At 53.3% G+C, this 11312-nt stretch overlaps 1 pseudogene; it reads right to left on the bottom strand.

Moving 5' to 3' along the window:
* Positions 1–4348: 4348 nt before the first annotated feature.
* Positions 4349–5309, bottom strand: LOC148051121 (olfactory receptor 14A16-like; annotated as a pseudogene).
* Positions 5310–11312: the final 6003 nt, after the last annotated feature.

The following is an 11312-nucleotide window of genomic DNA, read 5'->3' as shown; positions in this document are numbered from 1 at the left end:
TCGGCAAGAAACTGCCCATCTTCTTTGTCAAATCTCATTGCGCTTGTAATGTAACTCATTATAGGCTGAGACTTTCTTGGGTAGTTTGTTTTTGGCTTTTCTTACTTGTAATAATGCTGTCCACAAACAAAGTGCTTGTCTTCATGTGTTTCAATATCCACCTGTTTTTTGTGATCCAGACTGCGGAAATGAGGAGCCGTGCTCTCTGTGTGTTTAAACAAAATAAAGGACCCTTCAGCAGCTTGTTTGTCTGAGATCCTTCCCCTCAGACCTTTGTAAAGCTGCAGGTGGAGTACCTTGGTGCAGAGGTGGAGAGGAAAAACAGCCCTGGCACAGCAGCACTGCCAGGGAGCACCAGTTCTTGGTCTTTCCCAAGCTGCTCTCTTTCCACTTCCACACTCTCCTTCTCAGCCCTTGTGTTGCTGCACGGTCGGAGTGCTCTGGCAGCTTGGTCACAGTCCTGTGGTGCGGCAGTCCTGTGACCGCAGGCAGGGACAGGCAATGGGCACCTCTGTGACAGAGCTGGCCTCCATAATAGCATTTCAGATTAGCTCTTAGGAAAAATTTCTTCACGGAGAGAGTGGATAGGCATTGGAACAGACTGCCCAGGGAAGTGGTACAATCACAGTCCTGGAAGTATTCAGAAAACCTGTGGATATGGATATGGTGCTTAAGGACATGGCTTAGAGGTGGACCAGGCAGTGAGGTTAAGAGGCTGGACTCGATGATCTCAGAGGTCCTTTCCAACCTGAACAATTCTATGATTCTATGAAAAAGGATCTTCTCAGGGCAGTGCCTGAAGGCTTAGGTCTTCTTTCAAAGTGGCTCGAGAGAACATGCCCAGAGAAGTGCCCAGGAGAGGAAAACCCTTGTGAACAGCTCAAGTGTGTGAGTGTGCAGCTTTGGGGCACACAGCAGTGTCATGGACGCTCATGGGAGAATTCAGTCCTTGGCACCCAAGAATGTCTCCTCGCACAGCCAGGCCTCCTGGGAGAGACGTGAAGGACCAGCAGAGCAGGGTCTGGTTTGTTTCCCTTAGACATAAACTGTTGTCCAAGTCTGAGACTAAGATTGGACCTAGCCGCACCTAGGCTCCATCAGGAGTTTAGAAAGGAAGGGGGTCTACTCTCAGCCTTGTGACTCATTGGGAGGGTCTTCCTTACTCTTTGCATCTCTGGTTTCTCTGTGAATCAGTTTAACTCGAGTTTAACTCAGTTTCCCTTTGAATGATTCTTCCATGCAGTAATTAATGGAGTGGACCTTGCCATCACACTTTTTTAAGTCACACTTTTCTATATTTTATCCTGAGTCTAATTCAAGCATTTCAGAAATGTGATGATGGCGAAATGAAAGAGCATCCTCCGAGTACTCCGGCGCCATTACACGCTCCAAGAAAGAGCGATAACCCTTTCCTCCCCCTTAGGGATGAATTGCAAAACATGAGGCCAAAAACCAAGCAATGCCAGGACAGCAACTGGGCCTCCTGTCTGGCAAGTGGAATCCTATCAATGGATAAATAATAATAATGGGCCATATATTTTGATTCCAGTTGGTCCTCGATGATGACTCGTGAAATTTCTAATAGATACAGGAGCACAAATTTCAATATCAGCACAACCGGATGCCGAGATGCTGGGTGTACAACCTGGATGGCAAAGAGATAAAATTACTGGAGTGAACAGAGCAAGTCCTATTTGCCAAACCGTGAAAGTGAATTTATGGCTCCCAGGTGAGAAGCACATGCTACCTACTCACTTTGCAACCAAAGATCACAATGAAAATATTTTGGGTTTCGATGTTTTGAATGGCCGAACCTGGCGCCTGCGGGATGGCAGTGTGCGGTCCTACGGTTCAAATATTAACCCACAATTGCTCATGCTGCACTTGCTGAACTGTTACAAACAGTCTCACTCCCTCAAGATGTGAAACTGTGCCGATATATAGATGATATTCTGACTGAAGGAGCTTTCCCTGAAAAAGTGGGGGAAGTGGCAGCAGCAGTGTGGCAAGCACTAGATAAAGCAGAAGTTGACATTCCCCTTGAAAAATGTCAGGGTCCAAGTAGAGAAGTAAAATTTTTAGGTGCTTGGTGGATTGCAGATAGTGCAGCAATTCCATCGAACACCCTAAGTATAACAGAACAATTGCAGATGCCCCAATCTAGTAAAGAATTACAACAACTTATGGGTACGTTAGCATACTGGAGGAAACATGTACTTGGATTTTCTATCATTGCTCACCCACTGTACTCACTTTTACAAAAGGGAAACTCAATATCCCTTTGCATGATTCTTCCACACGGTGATTAATAGAGTGAATCTCGCCATCAAACTTTCTAAAGTCGCACTTTTACAACATCATATTAAAACCACTTTTGCTAACACCTTGATGGTGATTCCTTATGTGTTCTAAGTTACTCATTCGCGACACATTCTGAGGGACATCGGTAAGCTGGAGGAATGGGTAGAGAGGAACCTCATGAAACTTCAACAAAGGGAAATGCCCAGGCAGGGGAAACACTGTTCACCATGACATGCTGAGGGCCAACCGGCTAGAAATCAGCTTTTCAGAGAAGGACCCTGGTTTTCCAGTGGAAACAAGCTGAACAGGAGCCCTCCATGTGCCCCTGCAGCAAAGGCGGCCACCAGGATCCTGGGCTGAGATAGACTGATACATAGGTGGATAGATAGAGAGATAGAGTTTTTTTCTTCTTTTCTTTCTTTGTCTTAATCTGAAATTTCCCCTCCTGCTTCTTGTCCTTGTTGTCTCTTGTCCCTTCTTTCCCTTCATGGTGCCCACCCAGATCATCACAACTACCCAGACCAAGGACAGTCACAACCTCCTGTCTAAGCTCAGCCTCACTGGGATCTTTTGGGACCATGCAGGCAGGCTGTGGTGTCCAGCTCCAAGCAGAGACATGGAACTGCAGAAGGACCGTGGTCATGATTGTGAGCTATTGCTGGGACAGAGCCATGGGACATAGGGGGTCAGCAGAGAAGACCTCCAGCAGCTCCTCTTCACACCCAGGCAGGCAGTAATGCAGCTGGTGGTGCTCTTGAGAGAGGACGGTGGCACAGGAGGGGAGGCACCGTGAGCTGCAGCGCAGGGAACCAACACTTGCCGTCTGCCTTGGGGCTCCTGACAGGTGGTGCCAGTGGCTGCAGCCTCCAAGACACCCCTAAGCCCATGAGCAGCAGCGAGTCCTGTCATGGCTGTGGGGAGCTGCTCTGTCTTCAGAGGGGCTGCTGCCAGAGCTGGGGCTGGAAGTGTCCACCCCAGACCTCCCACCCTTGTGGTCTCCTGCGTTCCCAGAGTCATCGCAGTGACCGAGGCAACAGCCCTGCCTGGCTACGGGTTGGCAGTCATTTTTATGTCCTAGCAGTGCAGGAGCTTCAAGGAGCACCATGTCTCCTGTTCACATTCCCATCCTTGCACCAGCCCCACTGCCCCCCGTGCAGCCGCACAGCCCAACTGTGCAGGCACCACACAGGGCAAGGTGCATTCAGGGTGGGGAAGCATTTCCCTGGCATGGTCTGCACAACAGACCTCAATACCCCATCTCCCTGCCCCCTCCTGCTTTGGCAGCCTCCCCAGCACCCAGCCCCTACCCAGGCTCGACTGTGTCCCACACAGACGTTCACAGACAGCTCTGCTCTGGGGCCTGCCAGGCTCTGGGCATGTGTGAGCCTGGGAAGGGCTTGGTGGTCCCCCCGTATGGTTGCATTTCAAATATGAGCCCAAACCTGGACCATGGTGAATGGCCAGGTCTGGAAAGGAGAGGTACAAAAGTCCAGGAGTGGGGGTGCTTTGGGAATGTGTGCCAACGCAGAGGGTAGGGGAGGCTGTCTGATGGACATGTGCTGGCCACAGGGCAGCAGTGACCCGACATGGCTTCTGGGCCATGCTTCCTTCAGTGCAAGCTCTGACACAGGGTCCCAGCCTCCCTCTCCATGCCACTCTTCAGGTGAGACGACAGCACTAAGAGAGTGTGAGGCACCAGTCCTTCTTCAGCCATCTTCCAGGCCTGATGGAGCACCAGGACAGCAAGAACGTCTGGCTCTGCACCTTGAGCCAGTGTCACTGTTACTGCACTCAGGTCCAGACTCCCCTCTTTAAAGACATCATCGACCAGTTCATGTGCGGGACAGCCTTGGGTATGTACCTCAGGTACCATTCGCCAGCTTTGGAACAAAAGCCCAGCCTTCAGGCAGTGGACCAGGGAGATCCGATCTTATTACAGAGATGATATGAGAGAGTCAGCTCTGACGAGATCATGCTAATCATGATCATGATAATTAAAAAAACCCAACACCACAAAGTACAGGCCTGGAAAAAGATAGCCTGGGATTCATGTGTGGGGAGTGCTGGGAAGTTTCTCACTATTGAGAAACAGCCATGAAATCACTTTCCTAATGGACTCCTTGAGCTCCTGGTTCCTCAGGCTGTAGATGAGGGGGTTCACTGCTGGAGGCACCACCGAGTACAGAAGTGATACCACCAGATTTAGAACAGGGGAGGAGATGGACGGGGGGTTCAGGTAGGCAACCATGCCGGTGCTGACATACAGGGAGACCACGGCCAGGTGAGGGAGACACGTGGAAAAGGCTTTGTGCCATCCCTGCTCAGAGGGGATCCTCAGCACAGCCCTGAAGATCTGCACATAGGACACCACAATGAAAACAAAACACCCAAAGACTAAACAGGCACTAACCACAATTAGCCCCACTTCCCTGAGGTAGGCACCTGAGCAGGAGAGCTTGAGGATGTGGGGGATTTCACAGAAGAACCGGTCCAGGACATTGCCTTGGCAGAGGGGTAGGGAAAATATAATGGCAGTGTGCAGGAGAGCATTGAGAAACCCAGTGCCCCAGGCAGCCGCTGCCATGATGAGACAAGCTCTGCTGCCCAGGAGGGTCCCATAGTGCAGGGGGTTGCACATGGCAATGTAGAGGTCATAGGCTATGATGGTGAGAAGAGAAACCTCTGCCACATATGAAGGCAACAAACAGAAAGACCTGTGCAATGCACCCTGCGTAAGAGATGGCCCTGGTGTCCCACAGGGCATTGGCCATGGCTTTGGGGAGAGTGGTGGAGATGGAGGCCAGGTCGAGGAGGGAGAGGTTGAGGAGGAAGAAGTACATGGGGGTGTGGAGGTGGTGGTCGCAGGCTATGGCGGTGATGATGAGGCCGTTGCCCAGGAGGGCAGCCAGGTAGATGGCCAGGAAGAGCCAGAAAGTCAGGAGCTGCAGCTCCTGCCTGTGTGCGAATGCCAGGAGGAGGAACTGGGTGATGGAGCTGCTGCTGGACATCTGCTGCCTCTGGGCATGAGGGACTGCTGAAGAAGGACAAGACAGTGAGAATTTAGGAGAGACTTTTCAAGGCAGAAAACTGAAATTTTCATTTCTCTCACAAACCCCCAGGTGGGCCATGACGAGCAGAGGCCTCTCCCATGGGCTCCCAAAGAGTCGGTCGTGCTCTACAGTGGTGGGTACGGGCCTATGGGGGTGACCAGCTCTGATATTCACAGTTTCCGTCAGATGAAATCCACTCTCATGCATAAGGGTGTTACACCATCTTCTCTCCCAATTCAGATGAACGGGAGTTGCTTACAAGGTTTTCACTTTGTTTATTTTCTTTTAGATACTCCTGTCCTACCTGGGGAGTCTTCCTCAAAGGCAGAAATCCTCAACATAGTTATCGTGAGACCTGAATGGCAGAAGCATTCCCTGACGCTTAGTGCGGGCTGAGGGGAGCTGGTCTGTCTGTCAGTCTTGTTCCCAGCTGCCCTGCACTCGCATGTGCTTGAGTTGGAGGATGATCATAGTCATCTGTTCCCCTTAAAAGAAACCACACCCTCCTGAGAGCAGAGGAGTCTGGACCCAAAGCTCAGACTTCTAAACTTCTCCCTCTTTTCCTGAGGGTGGCCTCCACACTCCCCTTCTAGGCAAGGACACACTGGGCATCTTTCAGCTGCCCACACAGAGCTGCTCAGCACCATTTCTATAGTCTTAGCACCTCTGGGGCTTCTTTATGGGTAAGACAAAGATATCACAAAGATGCTGAGACAGCTGTGCCTGGTGGCAAGCTCACAGCTGGGCAGGACACTGCAGGCAAATGGTCAAGTGTCCTACAGCGAGGATCTCCTTTGGGGAGAGCCATTCGATTCCCAAGCCCACAGCCCACATTTCCTGGAGCCCCACAGGACAGAAGGGACCTGGGGCATCTCACTCCCATGCAGACCCCTGCCTAGCAAGGCTTGAAAGGTCGTGTTGGAGACTCCCCCAACCCCACAGAGCCCAAGAGTGGGAGCAGGAGCAGCACAGGTGCAAGTGGGAAATGAAGGAGCAGCACTGCAATCCTTCTGCCAAGAGAGGCAAGAAGAGAGACAAAGGCACTTGAGAAAGTCATCACCTTAACCAGCCGTGCACGCAGCCTCCCAGACAGCAATGTGCAAGGCTGTGAGACTCAGCCCCTGTGCTCTGCAGAGGGAAATGGGTGCGTGGCTGGAGAGAGGCACCTCTCCTCTGCTGGAGCTCTGGCTGCAGAGGGGGTGGCTGATGCCTTGTGCCCCACGGCCACGAGGGCAGAGACTTTGCTGGGTCAGAGAGGATGCAAGGCGGCTTGCTTAGAGGAAGGTGTCTGCACTGGAAGGCGTGACAGGGACTTTTCCCAATTCTCCTTCCCATGAAATTGCCATTTTTAGTTTGGTCTTCTGCCCTGCCCACCCCTCTGCTTCCTGGACCTTTTCCGCCTGCTTCCCTGCCCCACATTGTTTTCCTCACAGCAAATTCTGAGAGACCCCATCCCACCATTTGTATGCTCGGTTCTGCCCCACACAAAACTCCTCATGGGAGGGCACTGTCGAGGCACATCTCCCTGCTTGCAGGTGACAAAGAGCCGGTCAGACAAACCGTGATGTTGCCAGCAAAGGTGATGGTGGTGCTGCCTGTAGGCTGAGGGGTAGGGGAAGGCAGTTTATGAGGTTCCTGGCAGACCTTCTGATCATGCCATGTAATGGGTCAAGAATCCCAGCTGCTTCTCAAAAGTGGCAGCTCCTTTTCCCTTTACACCCCCACAGCATGAAACTGAAGACTAAGGGAAGCACCTTCCTTTCCAGGTAGCCCCTGCCTGCACCTTCCTCTTGAAACATCCCCTTGGAAATGCCCTGGGGGTGATCTGGAGCTGTGAGGAGCTGCTGAGCCATGCAGCACCCTCTTGAGAGCAGAAGGGCCCTGCTCTGCCCTCCCAGGGGTCACTCCTTCCACCCACAGCTTCTCCCCACAGAACTGTGGGGAGATGCCCAGGCAGGCTGAGTGCTGACCCTGGCAGGCAGCAGAGTCCTTGTCATGGCACACAACCCCCTGGGGTGCAGGGACCCTGCTTGGAGCCCGGGACACCCCTGCATGCACACCCAGCTTGGCACCCCTGCAGCCATCCCTGGGAGGAGGGAGCCATCATGCCCTGTCCCTCTGACTGTGCAGCAGGCAATCCCTGCTCTGGAGCACATCCTCCTCCTCCACACCAGAAAAGCCTTGAGAGCCACCCCGACAGGTCCTATCAGCTGTGGCATGTGCCAGATCTAGGAGACACTTCCAGGAACTCATCTGCATTGCCCTGCAGCCTAAGGCTTACCATGTCAAGGGCTGTGAAGATTTCACCCTTAGTGAGCTCTCACTTGTCCTCTCACCCCAGGCTGCCTTTAACCTCTCTCACTCCTCTTCTCTGTCCTCAGTGCCTGCAGGCAGTGCCCTCAGCCCTGCTGCGCTTTGCAGAGGAGCTGCTCCTGGGCAGAGCTGTCTCTCTGCAGGGCTGCCCACTTGCCAGCAGCTCCCTCCATCCCAGGAGCCCAGCCCAGCTCAGCAGCAGAGGCCCAGCCCAAGGCAGCACTTTCTCTGCCCCTCTGGGCTCCCTCCAGGTGTCCCTGGGGCTCCAGGAGAACCTGCTGTGAAACAGAAGGAAGGAATCACTGATGTTCCATCCCCCGGCTGGGGAGAAACACTTCTTTCCAGCAGTCATTTTCCTCATAAAGAAAGAGTTGGGCATAAGAATCACCTTTCCTTGTCTCAGCATTAGACAGGACACCCAGGCAGGGACAGGGAGGGGGCTCCTTTACCCCTGCTGAGGGAAGGGAGTCAGGTGAGTCAATGGAGGCATCTCATCCTGGGTCTGTGGTCCTGGGCCTGGAAGGGGACTCAGCTCTCACCCATGCCTGCCACAAACCCCCAGGAGGTGGGATTCCTCTTGTCTCAGTTCAGGTGGGCACAAAACAGGCACCTGCTGCCTGGCTGCTGCTTGTCTCAGCTCCCATGGTCATTACTGGAGATGGAGGCCAGCAGTGAGCTGTTCAGACTCAAACACCTGGTGACATCTGAGGTGTCAGAGGTGGTCCAAGATACGTGCAGTTAACTGCAAGCTCTTGTGGAGCAGTTCACAGAGACAGGGCAGTATCTGGAAGCATCGTCTTTGAGCTTAGTGGGGAATTCCTTTGGCCAAGAGCAGATGCCCACATTTAGGACAACTGCACTTTTCCCTACTCCTTAGGTCCAGGGCAGCCTATTGAGGCAGTCACGGGACCAGATGTAGTTGTTGCCATAGCCATCAGCCATCTTCTGTGTCAGCTGTGTACACTAGAGCGCCATTGACTGTAATGGCAGATGTCTCATGGACATCCCTACATTGCCTAACCTAATTCAGGGCAGCGACTCAACGGCCAAACACAGGCCTGTAGTGCTATGCGAGATGCCAGGGCTCTCCAGCACAACTGCATGCGGCTGGCGCGGACAGCACAGGACCTATGGGAAAGGCACCCGCGTTCAGAGTGGGTGCGAGACAGACACTCCAGATGCATGTGTGATAGAATCAGTTTCTGTTGGCCAAAGACTGAATCCCACCACTGCCATGAGGCAGGGTCTGACCCACCTCCAGCCAGTCAGTGAAGGGCGGTTCACGAACAGGAAGCACATCACACCGGGATCTCCACGCATTTGCCTACTCCCAAATTCTGCTGGTTCTCCTTAAAGCCATCCTTTATTCACCCACTTGATGAACCAACCAAGGCACTGTCTAAGGATCTTCACAGTGTTCTTGGATCACAGGATGTCCACACCCAAAGACATTTTCAGCAGCATCTGTCCTTCCTTCAAATCAGCTTCAGCTCCACCACAGGCCCTCCAGGGGCTGCAGAGACACCACAAACAGAAAAGCCCGCTTCTGGCAGGACAGCAGAGCCCAGCCCAACTTTTCTCTGGCCTTTGGGAGAGAAGCGTTTCCTTGTTCTGTGCCTTCACCTTGCCATCTGCCATCCCCTCCAGCACACCTCTGGTCTCAAGCACAGCATTTGCACACGTTGGGTCTTGGGCACTTGGTACTGGGTTTGCCTGTGACAAGTCTGAGCTTGGCCCCAGTGCTACAGCTGAGGTGCTGCAGCCCAAACGTGCGTCAATGCCCTCAGCCTGGGGCACAGACAGGAGGAGCTGGTATCACACAGGCACAGAAGATGATTCCATCAGTAGTCTTGCAGCAGCAATAGCTACCCATGTCTCTTCACAAGAGATTTCCAATTCATATCAGGATCCTCCTGTGCTTTGGGCATTTTATCTGTGATAACCATGTTTGTCCACGAATGTCTGCAGCCACTCCACTTCTCCAGAGACATGACACCAGCCTGTCTGACCTCGAGGCCTTTGTACATGCATCTAGCAGTATTGTACAGGTGGCCTCCTGTGTCACATCTCTGTAATAAAAGGGAATTTCCACAGTGCAGATATCTGGAAGTTGGGATCTTCTTCGAAACCTGAGGTCAGGAAGAGGCTGAAGAGATTATTCCCACGAGGTCGTGCTGCTGTGCTTGGGTTCTCCATGGGCACAGTTCCCTGGGATAAGGCACTCTGGGTGCAGGGACGTCCCTATGGAAGAGCAAAGGAGCAACTCCGTGCTTCCAGGGGGGGATAAATGGCAGAGAGACCGATTTCTGCATGCACCAACTTGGGGCAGGCTGCACTGTCACTGGGGCAGCAGGAGCAGCCTGAGGAGGAGAGGGGCTGTCTTAGACGGGCTTCTGTCAGTTGGCAATAAGGTTCTCTTGGAGACAATAGGAGACACTGGCCTCTGTCTCCTCAGGCTATGGCTGGTCCTCAGCCCTGGGGCTAATGGGGAAGGCTGAGAACCCTCTCTGACCCCCCAGGACCTGCTGAGTATCCAGGCAACCGCATTCACTGCCCCACAAACGCTGGGGCTGTCTCTTTCTGGACTCTCCCAAAGTCCAATACTATCTGCTGTGCGCTGGTCCAGAGCCAACTAGCAATTCCGAACGTCCAGGGATTCCTCCCACACCAAAGGTGCCGGCACCAAAAGCTCTTGCTGCTCTTCCAGTATCCAGGCAACCGCATTCACTGCCCCACAAACGCTGGGGCTGTCTCTTTCTGGACTCTCCCAAAGTCCAATACTATCTGCCTGGGCTGCTGAGCCGGAGCCAGCTCAGCAATTCCGAACGTCCAGGGATTCCTCCCACACCAAAGGTGCCGGCACCAAAAGCTCTTGCTGCTCTTCCAGTATCCAGGCAACCGCATTCACTGCCCCACAAACGCTGGGGCTGTCTCTTTCTGTACTCTCCCAAAGTCCAATACTATCTGCCTGGGCTGCTGAGCCGGAGCCAGCTCAGCAATTCCGAACGTCCAGGGATTCCTCCCACACCAAAGGTGCCGGCACCAAAAGCTCTTGCTGCTCTTCCAGTATCCAGGCAACCGCATTCACTGCCCCACAAACGCTGGGGCTGTCTCTTTCTGTACTCTCCCAAAGTCCAATACTATCTGCCTGGGCTGCTGAGCCGGAGCCAGCTCAGCAATTCTGAACGTCCAGGGATTCCTCCCACACCAAAGGTGCCGGCACCAAAAGCTCTTGCTGCTCTTCCAGTATCCAGGCAACTGCATTCACTGCCCCACAAACGCTGGGGCTGTCTCTTTCTGTACTCTCCCAAAGTCCAATACTATCTGCCTGGGCTGCTGAGCCGGAGCCAGCTCAGCAATTCCGAACGTCCAGGGATTCCTCCCACACCAAAGGTGCCGGCACCAAAAGCTCTTGCTGCTCTTCCAGTATCCAGGCAACCGCATTCACTGCCCCACAAACGCTGGGGCTGTCTCTTTCTGGACTCTCCCAAAGTCCAATACTAGCTGCCTGGGCTGCTGAGCCGGATCTAGCTTCTACCAAGAGCGAACGTCCAGGGATTCCTCCCACACCAAAGGTGCCGGCACCAAAAGCTCTTGCTGCTCTTCCAGTATCCAGGCAACCGCATTCACTGCCCCACAAACGCTGGG

This window comes from Nipponia nippon, unplaced genomic scaffold, assembly GCF_047370975.1.
Source record: "Nipponia nippon isolate SJK-2023a ecotype South Korea unplaced genomic scaffold, ASM4737097v1 scaffold_67, whole genome shotgun sequence".
NCBI lineage: Eukaryota > Metazoa > Chordata > Aves > Pelecaniformes > Threskiornithidae > Nipponia > Nipponia nippon.
The sequence above is the reverse complement of the archived record's forward strand: the minus strand, read 5'-3'. Positions and strand labels throughout refer to the sequence as shown.